Raw genomic sequence first — 17,095 nt, forward strand, 5'->3', positions numbered from 1 at the left:
CCTGAAGGTGCTGGGAAGAAATACATGCCCTCCACTTTAAGTGGGACGTAACCTGGAAAGAGCCACTAAGGAGAACAGAACAGAGGTGCCTTTAAAAAGTAAACATTGAGCTACCATATGATCCAGCAGACCTATTCCTGGACCTATAAACTAAGAAGACAGAATTGGAAGGACACAGCCACGCAAATCTGCATTGCACACTATTACAATAGCCAAGATATGGAAGTAACCAAAAAGTCCACCGAAAGATGGGTGGACAAAGAAGAACTGCTACCTGTACAGATGGAATATGAGCTAGTGAAAAAAGGAAACAATGCCATTTGCAGCACCGTAGATGAGTCTAGAAGTAATCACGCAACTTGGAGTAAGTGAGGAAGCGAAATACACATATCCTATCATATCATATATAGGGGTTACCTAAAAAATGATACAAACAAAGATATTTCCACAGAGAAACACTATCATAGAATCAATAAAAAAACTTATGGTTCACCAATTAGAAAGGTGTGAGGAATGGATACATTACCGTATTGAGGTTAACAGAGAGATACAAACACCTGTGAAATATGTAATCACCAAAGACCTACGCAATACCAAGAGAAGACTACTCAACATTGTGTCATAACCTACATGGGAAAAGGCTCCGAAGAAGAATAGATATATGTATATGTGTGAAAGAACCACATCTTGCACACCTAGAACAAACAAAACATTGTAATCAAGTTTGCTGTGATAAAAAATAAAAATTAAGTTAAAAATAACAACAAGAAGTAATGAGACATACATTAAAGGGCGTTTTCCTCTCACATGCCATTCTAATTTACAACCTAGAACACCACTTCCAGTAAGGCTCTGTTGACCTAGTAACCAGATTTGGTAAAGGAGAAATGCTGCCGCCATGTGGCCGATTCCCGCAAGAGCAGCTTTTAACCCACAGCTAATGGTCACTTACCATTCACAAGGACTCAGGGCTGTAAAGGACACCTGCCGTCAAAATTGTGCTGAGGTAGGGAATGGATAAAAAAAATTCAAAACAGGCAAAATTTTCAAGAAGATAGTATGAAGAGGTAAGTTTTACTCACTCTCTTTTTCAAGAAAGGAAAATGGATAAAAGCTCAGCCTCAGGAAGTATTAGACTCATGCAATCTAATCTACAAAAAGTCTTCAATTCATACCAGTCGACTGATCATTGGCAAAAAGTCTACAAACAATAAATGCTGAAGAGGTTTTAGAGAACTGTGTACCCTCTAGCTGCTGGTGAGATGTAAAAGGGTTAAACGCTAATAATGAGAACAGGAAAGAGCTGCGTTTAAAAGGAAAAATTGAGGTACCAGTCAATCCAGCAGGCGCACCAATGGGCCTCTCACCTGAGAAGACCAGAATGAAGAAGACCCGGGCTGCAAAAGCTGCACTGCAGCCTTATTCACAATAGACAAGACAGTGAAGCAACCAAAATGTCCATCTACAGATGAAAGGATAAAGAAGAAGTGGTCCATGTACACAATGAATACTAGCCATGGAAAACAATGAAACACTGCTCTTTGAGGCCCCATAGATGATCTTGGAGATAATCACAGAACATGAGGTAAGTCGGAAAGCAAAAGTCCTATATCCTATGATATCACTTATAGGCGTTATCTAATAACTGACACAAATGAACATATTTCCACACAGAAAGTCAATCACAGACTTATTAAAAAAGAACTATGCTTATCTAAAAGTAAAGGTGGGGGGAATGGATAAATGAAGATTAGCGTTACCATATGTATACAAATACATATTATATACATATATCAAAAAGACCGACCATATAGCAAGGAAGGATTACGGAACACTGTAATAATTTACAAGGGAAGAGGATCTCTACATAAATAGGTATGTAGAATATGTAGATGAACCAGAGTGTGTACACCTTGGACAAGCAACATTCTAACCATTACCCCAATTGAAAAAATTAAAACAACGAACTAGGAGTAATGAGACATAGACTTATGGGGGGTTTTCCTGGCACATTCCATTCAAATTTACAACCTAGACAAACGACTTCTAGAATGGCTCTGCTGCCCTAGTACCCAGATTTGGGAATGGAGAAATGCTGCATCCTTGTGGCCGTTTCCCACAACAGCAGCTTTAAACCCACTGCAAAAGGTCACTAAATATTCACCAATTGCAGTTCTGTAAATGACACCTGCCCTCCAAAAAATACTGAGGTCGAAAATCGACCAAAAAATTCTAGAGTGCAACCTTCCAAAAAGAATATTTGAAGAGGTATATTATACTCACACTTTTTTGCTTTTTTCTTTTAACAGAAAAGAAAAAGCCGTGGAAAAATGATGAATTGTAGGAATTTTTACAGACATGTAAACCCAAATTACAAAAACCTATCAGCTCACACCAGTCATAATGGCCATGAAAAAAAATTCTGCCAACAATAAATGCTGACGTGATTGTGGAGAAATGCGTACCCTTGATTCTAAGGGGGACGTGGTAAGAGACACTAATGAAAGCACAATGGAGTTGCCTTGAAAAGGTAAACGTTGAGCTACCGTACCAGTCAATCAATCATACCCACTGCTGGGTCTATCACCTGAGAAAATGAAAATCAAAAATCACAGGCTGGAAATCCTGCACTCCAGCAATATTTACCATAGGCAACACTTGGAAGCAACGAAAATGTCCATCGACAGAGGAATGCACCAAGAAGAAGTGGTCCATGTACACAATGGAATATTAGCCATGGAAAACATTGAAGCACTGCTCTTTGAGGAACCATACTTGAGCCTGGAGATAATCACAAAACATGAAGTAGGTCGGAAAGCAAAACACCTATATCCTATATTATCACTTATGACATTATCTAATAACTGACACAGATGAACATATTTCCAAAGAGAAAGACACTCACAGGCTTAGAAAACAAACTATGCTCATCTGAAAGGAAAGGAGGGGGGAAATTGAGAAATGAACATTAGTGTTACCATACATATACAAATACATGTTATATACATGTATCAAAAACACCGAACATATAGCAAGGGAGGTCGACGGAACACTGTAATATTTTACATGGGAAGAGGATCTGTACATTAATAGACATACATAATGTACAAATGAACCAGATTGTGTACACCTAGGACAAACAATATTCTAAACTTTACCCAGATTAAAAAAATTTTAAAAACCAAGAAGAAGTAATGAGACATAAACTTATGGGGATTTCTCCTGGCAATTTCCATTCTAATTTACAACCTAGGACAATGACTTCCAGAAAGGCTCTGCTGCCCTAATACCCAGATTGGGGAATGGAGAAATGCTACCTCCTTGTGGCCGTTTCCCACAACAGCAGCTTTGAACCCACTGCAAAAGGTCACTAAATTTTCACCAACTTGCAGTTCTGTAAATGATACCTGCCCTCCAGAAAATTTCTGGGGTCAAAAATCGACCAAAAAATTCAAAAGAGGGCAAGCTTCGAAGAAGACAAGTTCAAGAGCTATATTGTACTCACGGGTTTTTCTTTTAAGAGAAAAGAAAAAGGGGTAGGAATATGACGAATTTAAAAAATTTTAATGACATGCATACCCATATTACAAAAACCTATCAGCTCACAGCAGTCAGAATGGCCATTAGGAAAAATGCTGCAAAAAATAAACCGTGAAGGGAGGGTGGAGAAATGCGTACCTTCGGTTGTAAGGGGGGGCATGTAAAGAGCCACTAATGAAAACACAGTGTAGGTGCTTTGAAAAGGGAAACATTGAGCTACCAGTCAATCAATCACAACCACTGCTTGGCCTAACACTTGAGAAAATGAGAATCAAAAAGTCACAGGCTGGCAAACCTGTACGCCAGCAAGATTTACCATAGCCAGCACTTGGAAGCAATGAAAATGTCCATCAACCGAGGAATGCACCAAGAAGAAGTGGTCCACGTACACAATGGAATATTACTCTAATAATAAATATAAACTCAATTTAAAAACAAACAAAAGCAAGGAGACATCAACATTTGTGGGTTTATCCGGGCACATTGCACTCTAATTTATAACCGAAGAACACCACTGGCCAGTAGGTCTGTTTCCCTAGTACCAGCATGGGAAACGTAGAAAGGCTGCCGCTCTCTGGCCGTTACCTGCAAAAGCAGGTTTAAAGCCTGAGCTAATGGTCACTTCACATGAACAAGTACTGCAGGGCTGTAAATGAAACCTGCCCTCAAAATGTCTTGAGGGAGATAATGGCCAAAATATTACAAATGGTGACACATACTTTAAGAAAACACTGTGAAGAAATAAGCTCTAATCACAGCTGGAAAAATAAAAAGATCATGTCTTAAAGCTCAATTTCAACGCATTATGAGACACATGCAAATTCAACCACAAAGAGGTATCAGCTCACACCACTCAGAATAATCATCAGCAAAAACTACAAAGAATAAATCCTGAAGGTGCTGGGAAGAAATACATGCCCTCCACTTTAAGTGGGACGTAACCTGGAAAGAGCCACTAAGGAGAACAGAACAGAGGTGCCTTTAAAAAGTAAACATTGAGCTACCATATGATCCAGCAGACCTATTCCTGGACCTATAAACTAAGAAGACAGAATTGGAAGGACACAGCCACGCAAATCTGCATTGCACACTATTACAATAGCCAAGATATGGAAGTAACCAAAAAGTCCACCGAAAGATGGGTGGACAAAGAAGAACTGCTACCTGTACAGATGGAATATGAGCTAGTGAAAAAAGGAAACAATGCCATTTGCAGCACCGTAGATGAGTCTAGAAGTAATCACGCAACTTGGAGTAAGTGAGGAAGCGAAAGACACATATCCTATCATATCATATATAGGGGTTACCTAAAAAATGATACAAACAAAGATATTTCCACAGAGAAACACTATCATAGAATCAATAAAAAAACTTATGGTTCACCAATTAGAAAGGTGTGAGGAATGGATACATTACCGTATTGAGGTTAACAGAGAGATACAAACACCTGTGAAATATGTAATCACCAAAGACCTACGCAATACCAAGAGAAGACTACTCAACATTGTGTCATAACCTACATGGGAAAAGGCTCCGAAGAAGAATAGATATATGTATATGTGTGAAAGAACCACATCTTGCACACCTAGAACAAACAAAACATTGTAATCAAGTTTGCTGTGATAAAAAATAAAAATTAAGTTAAAAATAACAACAAGAAGTAATGAGACATACATTAAAGGGCGTTTTCCTCTCACATGCCATTCTAATTTACAACCTAGAACACCACTTCCAGTAAGGCTCTGTTGACCTAGTAACCAGATTTGGTAAAGGAGAAATGCTGCCGCCATGTGGCCGATTCCCGCAAGAGCAGCTTTTAACCCACAGCTAATGGTCACTTACCATTCACAAGGACTCAGGGCTGTAAAGGACACCTGCCGTCAAAATTGTGCTGAGGTAGGGAATGGATAAAAAAAATTCAAAACAGGCAAAATTTTCAAGAAGATAGTATGAAGAGGTAAGTTTTACTCACTCTCTTTTTCAAGAAAGGAAAATGGATAAAAGCTCAGCCTCAGGAAGTATTAGACTCATGCAATCTAATCTACAAAAAGTCTTCAATTCATACCAGTCGACTGATCATTGGCAAAAAGTCTACAAACAATAAATGCTGAAGAGGTTTTAGAGAACTGTGTACCCTCTAGCTGCTGGTGAGATGTAAAAGGGTTAAACGCTAATAATGAGAACAGGAAAGAGCTGCGTTTAAAAGGAAAAATTGAGGTACCAGTCAATCCAGCAGGCGCACCAATGGGCCTCTCACCTGAGAAGACCAGAATGAAGAAGACCCGGGCTGCAAAAGCTGCACTGCAGCCTTATTCACAATAGACAAGACAGTGAAGCAACCAAAATGTCCATCTACAGATGAAAGGATAAAGAAGAAGTGGTCCATGTACACAATGAATACTAGCCATGGAAAACAATGAAACACTGCTCTTTGAGGCCCCATAGATGATCTTGGAGATAATCACAGAACATGAGGTAAGTCGGAAAGCAAAAGTCCTATATCCTATGATATCACTTATAGGCGTTATCTAATAACTGACACAAATGAACATATTTCCACACAGAAAGTCAATCACAGACTTATTAAAAAAGAACTATGCTTATCTAAAAGTAAAGGTGGGGGGAATGGATAAATGAAGATTAGCGTTACCATATGTATACAAATACATATTATATACATATATCAAAAAGACCGACCATATAGCAAGGAAGGATTACGGAACACTGTAATAATTTACAAGGGAAGAGGATCTCTACATAAATAGGTATGTAGAATATGTAGATGAACCAGAGTGTGTACACCTTGGACAAGCAACATTCTAACCATTACCCCAATTGAAAAAATTAAAACAACGAACTAGGAGTAATGAGACATAGACTTATGGGGGGTTTTCCTGGCACATTCCATTCAAATTTACAACCTAGACAAACGACTTCTAGAATGGCTCTGCTGCCCTAGTACCCAGATTTGGGAATGGAGAAATGCTGCATCCTTGTGGCCGTTTCCCACAACAGCAGCTTTAAACCCACTGCAAAAGGTCACTAAATATTCACCAATTGCAGTTCTGTAAATGACACCTGCCCTCCAAAAAATACTGAGGTCGAAAATCGACCAAAAAATTCTAGAGTGCAACCTTCCAAAAAGAATATTTGAAGAGGTATATTATACTCACACTTTTTTGCTTTTTTCTTTTAACAGAAAAGAAAAAGCCGTGGAAAAATGATGAATTGTAGGAATTTTTACAGACATGTAAACCCAAATTACAAAAACCTATCAGCTCACACCAGTCATAATGGCCATGAAAAAAAATTCTGCCAACAATAAATGCTGACGTGATTGTGGAGAAATGCGTACCCTTGATTCTAAGGGGGACGTGGTAAGAGACACTAATGAAAGCACAATGGAGTTGCCTTGAAAAGGTAAACGTTGAGCTACCGTACCAGTCAATCAATCATACCCACTGCTGGGTCTATCACCTGAGAAAATGAAAATCAAAAATCACAGGCTGGAAATCCTGCACTCCAGCAATATTTACCATAGGCAACACTTGGGAGCAACGAAAATGTCCATCGACAGAGGAATGCACCAAGAAGAAGTGGTCCATGTACACAATGGAATATTAGCCATGGAAAACATTGAAGCACTGCTCTTTGAGGAACCATACTTGAGCCTGGAGATAATCACAAAACATGAAGTAGGTCGGAAAGCAAAACACCTATATCCTATATTATCACTTATGACATTATCTAATAACTGACACAGATGAACATATTTCCAAAGAGAAAGACACTCACAGGCTTAGAAAACAAACTATGCTCATCTGAAAGGAAAGGAGGGGGGAAATTGAGAAATGAACATTAGTGTTACCATACATATACAAATACATGTTATATACATGTATCAAAAACACCGAACATATAGCAAGGGAGGTCGACGGAACACTGTAATATTTTACATGGGAAGAGGATCTGTACATTAATAGACATACATAATGTACAAATGAACCAGATTGTGTACACCTAGGACAAACAATATTCTAAACTTTACCCAGATTAAAAAAATTTTAAAAACCAAGAAGAAGTAATGAGACATAAACTTATGGGGATTTCTCCTGGCAATTTCCATTCTAATTTACAACCTAGGACAATGACTTCCAGAAAGGCTCTGCTGCCCTAATACCCAGATTGGGGAATGGAGAAATGCTACCTCCTTGTGGCCGTTTCCCACAACAGCAGCTTTGAACCCACTGCAAAAGGTCACTAAATTTTCACCAACTTGCAGTTCTGTAAATGATACCTGCCCTCCAGAAAATTTCTGGGGTCAAAAATCGACCAAAAAATTCAAAAGAGGGCAAGCTTCGAAGAAGACAAGTTCAAGAGCTATATTGTACTCACGGGTTTTTCTTTTAAGAGAAAAGAAAAAGGGGTAGGAATATGACGAATTTAAAAAATTTTAATGACATGCATACCCATATTACAAAAACCTATCAGCTCACAGCAGTCAGAATGGCCATTAGGAAAAATGCTGCAAAAAATAAACCGTGAAGGGAGGGTGGAGAAATGCGTACCTTCGGTTGTAAGGGGGGGCATGTAAAGAGCCACTAATGAAAACACAGTGTAGGTGCTTTGAAAAGGGAAACATTGAGCTACCAGTCAATCAATCACAACCACTGCTTGGCCTAACACTTGAGAAAATGAGAATCAAAAGGTCACAGGCTGGCAAACCTGTACGCCAGCAAGATTTACCATAGCCAGCACTTGGAAGCAATGAAAATGTCCATCAACCGAGGAATGCACCAAGAAGAAGTGGTCCACGTACACAATGGAATATTACTCTAATAATAAATATAAACTCAATTTAAAAACAAACAAAAGCAAGGAGACATCAACATTTGTGGTTTTATCCGGGCACATTGCACTCTAATTTATAACCGAAGAACACCACTGGCCGGTAGGTCTGTTTCCCTAGTACCAGCATGGGAAACGTAGAAAGGCTGCCGCTCTCTGGCCGTTACCTGCAAAAGCGGGTTTAAAGCCTGAGCTAATGGTCACTTCACATGAACAAGTACTGCAGGGCTGTAAATGAAACCTACCCTCAAAATGTCTTGAGGGAGATAATGGCCAAAATATTACAAATGGTGACACATACTTTAAGAAAACACTGTGAAGAAATAAGCTCTAATCACAGCTGGAAAAATAAAAAGATCATGTCTTAAAGCTCAATTTCAACGCATTATGAGACACATGCAAATTCAACCACAAAGAGGTATCAGCTCACACCACTCAGAATAATCATCAGCAAAAACTACAAAGAATAAATCCTGAAGGTGCTGGGAAGAAATACATGCCCTCCACTTTAAGTGGGACGTAACCTGGAAAGAGCCACTAAGGGGAACAGAACAGAGGTGCCTTTAAAAAGTAAACATTGAGCTACCATATGATCCAGCAGACCTATTCCTGGACCTATAAACTAAGAAGACAGAATTGGAAGGACACAGCCACGCAAATCTGCATTGCATACTATTACGATAGCCAAGATATGGAAGTAACCAAAAAGGCCACCGACAGATGGGTGGACAAAGAAGAACTGCTACCTGTACAGATGGAATATGAGCTAGTGAAAAAATGAAACAATGCCATTTGCAGCACCGTAGATGAGTCTAGAAGTAATCACGCAACTTGGAGTAAGTGAGAAAGCGAAAGACACATATCCTATCATATCATATATAGGGGTTACCTAAAAAATGATACAAACAAAGATATTTCCACAGAGAAACACTATCATAGAATCAATAAAAAAACTTATGGTTCACCAATTAGAAAGGTGTGAGGAATGGATACATTACCGTATTGAGGTTAACAGAGAGATACAAACACCTGTGAAATATGTAATCACCAAAGACCTACGCAATACCAAGAGAAGACTACTCAACATTGTGTCATAACCTACATGGGAAAAGGCTCCGAAGAAGAATAGATATATGTATATGTGTGAAAGAACCACATCTTGCACACCTAGAACAAACAAAACATTGTAATCAAGTTTGCTGTGATAAAAAATAAAACTTAAGTTAAAAATAACAACAAGAAGTAATGAGACATACATTAAAGGGCGTTTTCCTCTCACATGCCATTCTAATTTACAACCTAGAACACCACTTCCAGTAAGGCTCTGTTGACCTAGTAACCAGATTTGGTAAAGGAGAAATGCTGCCGCCATGTGGCCGATTCCCGCAAGAGCAGCTTTTAACCCACAGCTAATGGTCACTTACCATTCACAAGGACTCAGGGCTGTAAAGGACACCTGCCGTCAAAATTGTGCTGAGGTAGGGAATGGATAAAAAAAATTCAAAACAGGCAAAATTTTCAAGAAGATAGTATGAAGAGGTAAGTTTTACTCACTCTCTTTTTAAAGAAAGGAAAATGGATAAAAGCTCAGCCTCAGGAAGTATTAGACTCATGCAATCTAATCTACAAAAAGTCTTCAACTCACACCAGTCGACTGACCATTGGCAAAAAGTCTACAAACAATAAATGCTGAAGAGGTTTTAGAGAACTGTGTACCCTCTAGCTGCTGGTGAGATGTAAAAGGGTTAAACGCTAATAATGAGAACAGGAAAGAGCTGCGTTTAAAAGGAAAAATTGAGGTACCAGTCAATCCAGCAGGCGCACCAATGGGCCTCTCACCTGAGAAGACCAGAATGAAGAAGACCCGGGCTGCAAAAGCTGCACTGCAGCCTTATTCAGAATAGACAAGTCAGTGAAGCAACCAAAATGTCCATCTACAGATGAAAGGATAAAGAAGAAGTGGTCCATGTACACAATGAATACTAGCCATGGAAAACAATGAAACACTGCTCTTTGAGGCCCCATAGATGATCTTGGAGATAATCACAGAACATGAGGTAAGTCGGAAAGCAAAAGTCCTATATCCTATGATATCACTTATAGGCGTTATCTAATAACTGACACAAATGAACATATTTCCACACAGAAAGTCAATCACAGACTTATTAAAAAAGAACTATGCTTATCTAAAAGTAAAGGTGGGGGGAATGGATAAATGAAGATTAGCGTTACCATATGTATACAAATACATATTATATACATATATCAAAAAGACCGACCATATAGCAAGGAAGGATTACGGAACACTGTAATAATTTACAAGGGAAGAGGATCTCTACATAAATAGGTATGTAGAATATGTAGATGAACCAGAGTGTGTACACCTTGGACAAGCAACATTCTAACCTTTACCCCAATTGAAAAAATTAAAACAACGAACTAGGAGTAATGAGACATAGACTTATGGGGGGTTTTCCTGGCACATTCCATTCAAATTTACAACCTAGACAAACGACTTCCAGAATGGCTCTGCTGCCCTAGTACCCAGATTTGGGAATGGAGAAATGCTGCATCCTTGTGGCCTTTTCCCACAACAGCAGCTTTAAACCCACTGCAAAAGGTCACTAAATATTCACCAATTGCAGTTCTGTAAATGACACCTGCCCTCCAAAAAATACTGAGGTCGAAAATCGACCAAAAAATTCTAGAGTGCAACCTTCCAAAAAGAATATTTGAAGAGGTATATTATACTCACACTTTTTTGCTTTTTTCTTTTAACAGAAAAGAAAAAGCCGTGGAAAAATGATGAATTGTAGGAATTTTTACAGACATGTAAACCCAAATTACAAAAACCTATCAGCTCACACCAGTCATAATGGCCATCAAAAAAAATTCTGCCAACAATAAATGCTGACGTGATTGTGGAGAAATGCGTACCCTTGATTCTAAGGGGGACGTGGTAAGAGACACTAATGAAAGCACAATGGAGTTGCCTTGAAAAGGTAAACGTTGAGCTACCGTACCAGTCAATCAATCATACCCACTGCTGGGTCTATCACCTGAGAAAATGAAAATCAAAAATCACAGGCTGGAAATCCTGCACTCCAGCAATATTTACCATAGGCAACACTTGGAAGCAACGAAAATGTCCATCGACAGAGGAATGCACCAAGAAGAAGTGGTCCATGTACACAATGGAATATTAGCCATGGAAAACATTGAAGCACTGCTCTTTGAGGAACCATACTTGAGCCTGGAGATAATCACAAAACATGAAGTAGGTCGGAAAGCAAAACACCTATATCCTATATTATCACTTATGACATTATCTAATAACTGACACAGATGAACATATTTCCAAAGAGAAAGACACTCACAGGCTTAGAAAACAAACTATGCTCATCTGAAAGGAAAGGAGGGGGGAAATTGAGAAATGAACATTAGTGTTACCATACATATACAAATACATGTTATATACATGTATCAAAAACACCGAACATATAGCAAGGGAGGTCGACGGAACACTGTAATATTTTACATGGGAAGAGCATCTGTACATTAATAGACATACATAATGTACAAATGAACCAGATTGTGTACACCTAGGACAAACAATATTCTAAACTTTACCCAGATTAAAAAAATTTTAAAAACCCAGAAGAAGTAATGAGACATAAACTTATGGGGATTTCTCCTGGCAATTTCCATTCTAATTTACAACCTAGGACAATGACTTCCAGAAAGGCTCTGCTGCCCTAATACCCAGATTGGGGAATGGAGAAATGCTACCTCCTTGTGGCCGTTTCCCACAACAGCAGCTTTGAACCCACTGCAAAAGGTCACTAAATTTTCACCAACTTGCAGTTCTGTAAATGATACCTGCCCTCCAGAAAATTTCTGGGGTCAAAAATCGACCAAAAAATTCAAAAGAGGGCAAGCTTCGAAGAAGACAAGTTCAAGAGCTATATTGTACTCACGGGTTTTTCTTTTAAGAGAAAAGAAAAAGGGGTAGGAATATGACGAATTTAAAAAATTTTAATGACATGCATACCCATATTACAAAAACCTATCAGCTCACAGCAGTCAGAATGGCCATTAGGAAAAATGCTGCAAAAAATAAACCGTGAAGGGAGGGTGGAGAAATGCGTACCTTCGGTTGTAAGGGGGGGCATGTAAAGAGCCACTAATGAAAACACAGTGTAGGTGCTTTGAAAAGGGAAACATTGAGCTACCAGTCAATCAATCACAACCACTGCTTGGCCTAACACTTGAGAAAATGAGAATCAAAAAGTCACAGGCTGGCAAACCTGTACGCCAGCAAGATTTACCATAGCCAGCACTTGGAAGCAATGAAAATGTCCATCAACCGAGGAATGCACCAAGAAGAAGTGGTCCACGTACACAATGGAATATTACTCTAATAATAAATATAAACTCAATTTAAAAACAAACAAAAGCAAGGAGACATCAACATTTGTGGTTTTATCCGGGCACATTGCACTCTAATTTATAACCGAAGAACACCACTGGCCGGTAGGTCTGTTTCCCTAGTACCAGCATGGGAAACGTAGAAAGGCTGCCGCTCTCTGGCCGTTACCTGCAAAAGCGGGTTTAAAGCCTGAGCTAATGGTCACTTCACATGAACAAGTACTGCAGGGCTGTAAATGAAACCTACCCTCAAAATGTCTTGAGGGAGATAATGGCCAAAATATTACAAATGGTGACACATACTTTAAGAAAACACTGTGAAGAAATAAGCTCTAATCACAGCTGGAAAAATAAAAAGATCATGTCTTAAAGCTCAATTTCAACGCATTATGAGACACATGCAAATTCAACCACAAAGAGGTATCAGCTCACACCACTCAGAATAATCATCAGCAAAAACTACAAAGAATAAATCCTGAAGGTGCTGGGAATAAATACATGCCCTCCACTTCAAGTGGGACGTAACCTGGAAAGAGCCACTAAGGGGAACAGAACAGAGGTGCCTTTAAAAAGTAAACATTGAGCTACCATATGATCCAGCAGACCTATTCCTGGACCTATAAACTAAGAAGACAGAATTGGAAGGACACAGCCACGCAAATCTGCATTGCATACTATTACGATAGCCAAGATATGGAAGTAACCAAAAAGGCCACCGACAGATGGGTGGACAAAGAAGAACTGCTACCTGTACAGATGGAATATGAGCTAGTGAAAAAATGAAACAATGCCATTTGCAGCACCGTAGATGAGTCTAGAAGTAATCACGCAACTTGGAGTAAGTGAGAAAGCGAAAGACACATATCCTATCATATCATATATAGGGGTTACCTAAAAAATGATACAAACAAAGATATTTCCACAGAGAAACACTATCATAGAATCAATAAAAAAACTTATGGTTCACCAATTAGAAAGGTGTGAGGAATGGATACATTACCGTATTGAGGTTAACAGAGAGATACAAACACCTGTGAAATATGTAATCACCAAAGAGCTACGCAATACCAAGAGAAGACTACTCAACATTGTGTCATAACCTACATGGGAAAAGGCTCCGAAGAAGAATAGATATATGTATATGTGTGAAAGAACCACATCTTGCACACCTAGAACAAACAAAACATTGTAATCAAGTTTGCTGTGATAAAAAATAAAAATTAAGTTAAAAATAACAACAAGAAGTAATGAGACATACATTAAAGGGCGTTTTCCTCTCACATGCCATTCTAATTTACAACCTAGAACACCACTTCCAGTAAGGCTCTGTTGACCTAGTAACCAGATTTGGTAAAGGAGAAATGCTGCCGCCATGTGGCCGATTCCCGCAAGAGCAGCTTTTAACCCACAGCTAATGGTCACTTACCATTCACAAGGACTCAGGGCTGTAAAGGACACCTGCCCTCAAAATTGTGCTGAGGTAGGGAATGGATAAAAAAAATTCAAAACAGGCAAAATTTTCAAGAAGATAGTATGAAGAGGTAAGTTTTACTCACTCTCTTTTTAAAGAAAGGAAAATGGATAAAAGCTCAGCCTCAGGAAGTATTAGACTCATGCAATCTAATCTACAAAAAGTCTTCAACTCACACCAGTCGACTGACCATTGGCAAAAAGTCTACAAACAATAAATGCTGAAGAGGTTTTAGAGAACTGTGTACCCTCTAGCTGCTGGTGAGATGTAAAAGGGTTAAACGCTAATAATGAGAACAGGAAAGAGCTGCGTTTAAAAGGAAAAATTGAGGTACCAGTCAATCCAGCAGGCGCACCAATGGGCCTCTCACCTGAGAAGACCAGAATGAAGAAGACCCGGGCTGCAAAAGCTGCACTGCAGCCTTATTCACAATAGACAAGACAGTGAAGCAACCAAAATGTCCATCTACAGATGAAAGGATAAAGAAGAAGTGGTCCATGTACACAATGAATACTAGCCATGGAAAACAATGAAACACTGCTCTTTGAGGCCCCATAGATGATCTTGGAGATAATCACAGAACATGAGGTAAGTCGGAAAGCAAAAGTCCTATATCCTATGATATCACTTATAGGCGTTATCTAATAACTGACACAAATGAACATATTTCCACACAGAAAGTCAATCACAGACTTATTAAAAAAGAACAATGCTTATCTAAAAGTAAAGGTGGGGGGAATGGATAAATGAAGATTAGCGTTACCATATGTATACAAATACATATTATATACATATATCAAAAAGACCGACCATATAGCAAGGAAGGATTACGGATCACTGTAATAATTTACAAGGGAAGAGGATCTCTACATAAATAGGTATGTAGAATATGTAGATGAACCAGAGTGTGTACACCTTGGACAAGCCACATTCTAACCATTACCCCAATTGAAAAAATTAAAACAACGAACTAGGAGTAATGAGACATAGACTTATGGGGGGTTTTCCTGGCACATTCCATTCAAATTTACAACCTAGACAAACGACTTCCAGAATGGCTCTGCTGCCCTAGTACCCAGATTTGGGAATGGAGAAATGCTGCATCCTTGTGGCCGTTTCCCACAACAGCAGCTTTAAACCCACTGCAAAAGGTCACTAAATATTCACCAATTGCAGTTCTGTAAATGACACCTGCCCTCCAAAAAATACTGAGGTCGAAAATCGACCAAAAAATTCTAGAGTGCAACCTTCCAAAAAGAATATTTGAAGAGGTATATTATACTCACACTTTTTTGCTTTTTTCTTTTAACAGAAAAGAAAAAGCCGTGGAAAAATGATGAATTGTAGGAATTTTTACAGACATGTAAACCCAAATTACAAAAACCTATCAGCTCACACCAGTCATAATGGCCATCAAAAAAAATTCTGCCAACAATAAATGCTGACGTGATTGTGGAGAAATGCGTACCCTTGATTCTAAGGGGGACGTGGTAAGAGCCACTAATGAAAGCACAATGGAGTTGCCTTGAAAAGGTAAACGTTGAGCTACCGTACCAGTCAATCAATCATACCCACTGCTGGGTCTATCACCTGAGAAAATGAAAATCAAAAATCACAGGCTGGAAATCCTGCAATCCAGCAATATTTACCATAGGCAACACTTGGAAGCAACGAAAATGTCCATCGACAGAGGAATGCACCAAGAAGAAGTGGTCCATGTACACAATGGAATATTAGCCATGGAAAACATTGAAGCACTGCTCTTTGAGGAACCATACTTGAGCCTGGAGATAATCACAAAACATGAAGTAGGTCGGAAAGCAAAACACCTATATCCTATATTATCACTTATGGCATTATCTAATAACTGACACAGATGAACATATTTCCAAAGAGAAAGACACTCACAGGCTTAGAAAACAAACTATGCTCATCTGAAAGGAAAGGAGGGGGGAAATTGAGAAATGAACATTAGTGTTACCATACATATACAAATACATATTATATACATGTATCAAAAACACCGAACATATAGCAAGGGAGGTCGACGGAACACTGTAATATTTTACATGGGAAGAGGATCTGTACATTAATAGACATACATAATGTACAAATGAACCAGATTGTGTACACCTAGGACAAACAATATTCTAAACTTTACCCAGATTAAAAAAATTTTAAAAACCCAGAAGAAGTAATGAGACATAAACTTATGGGGATTCCTCCTGGCAATTTCCATTCTAATTTACAACCTAGGACAATGACTTCCAGAAAGGCTCTGCTGCCCTAGTACCCAGATTGGGGAATGGAGAAATGCTACCTCCTTGTGGCCGTTTCCCACAACAGCAGCTTTGAACCCACTGCAAAAGGTCACTAAATTTTCACCAACTTGCAGTTCTGTAAATGATACCTGCCCTCCAGAAAATTTCTGGGGTCTAAAATCGACCAAAAAATTCAAAAGAGGGCAAGCTTCGAAGAAGACAAGTTCAAGAGCTATATTGTACTCACGGGTTTTTCTTTTAAGAGAAAAGAAAAAGGGGTAGGAATATGACGAATTTAAAAAATTTTAATGACATGCATACCCATATTACAAAAACCTATCAGCTCACAGCAGTCAGAATGGCCATTAGGAAAAATGCTGCAAAAAATAAACCGTGAAGGGAGTGTGGAGAAATGCGTACCTTCGGTTGTAAGGGGGGGCATGTAAAGAGCCACTAATGAAAACACAGTGTAGGTGCTTTGAAAAGGGAAACATTGAGCTACCAGTCAATCAATCACAACCACTGCTTGGCCTATCACCTGAGAAAA

The sequence above is a fragment of the Balaenoptera physalus genome (assembly GCF_965194825.1).
Source record: "Balaenoptera physalus genome assembly, chromosome: 9".
NCBI lineage: Eukaryota > Metazoa > Chordata > Mammalia > Artiodactyla > Balaenopteridae > Balaenoptera > Balaenoptera physalus.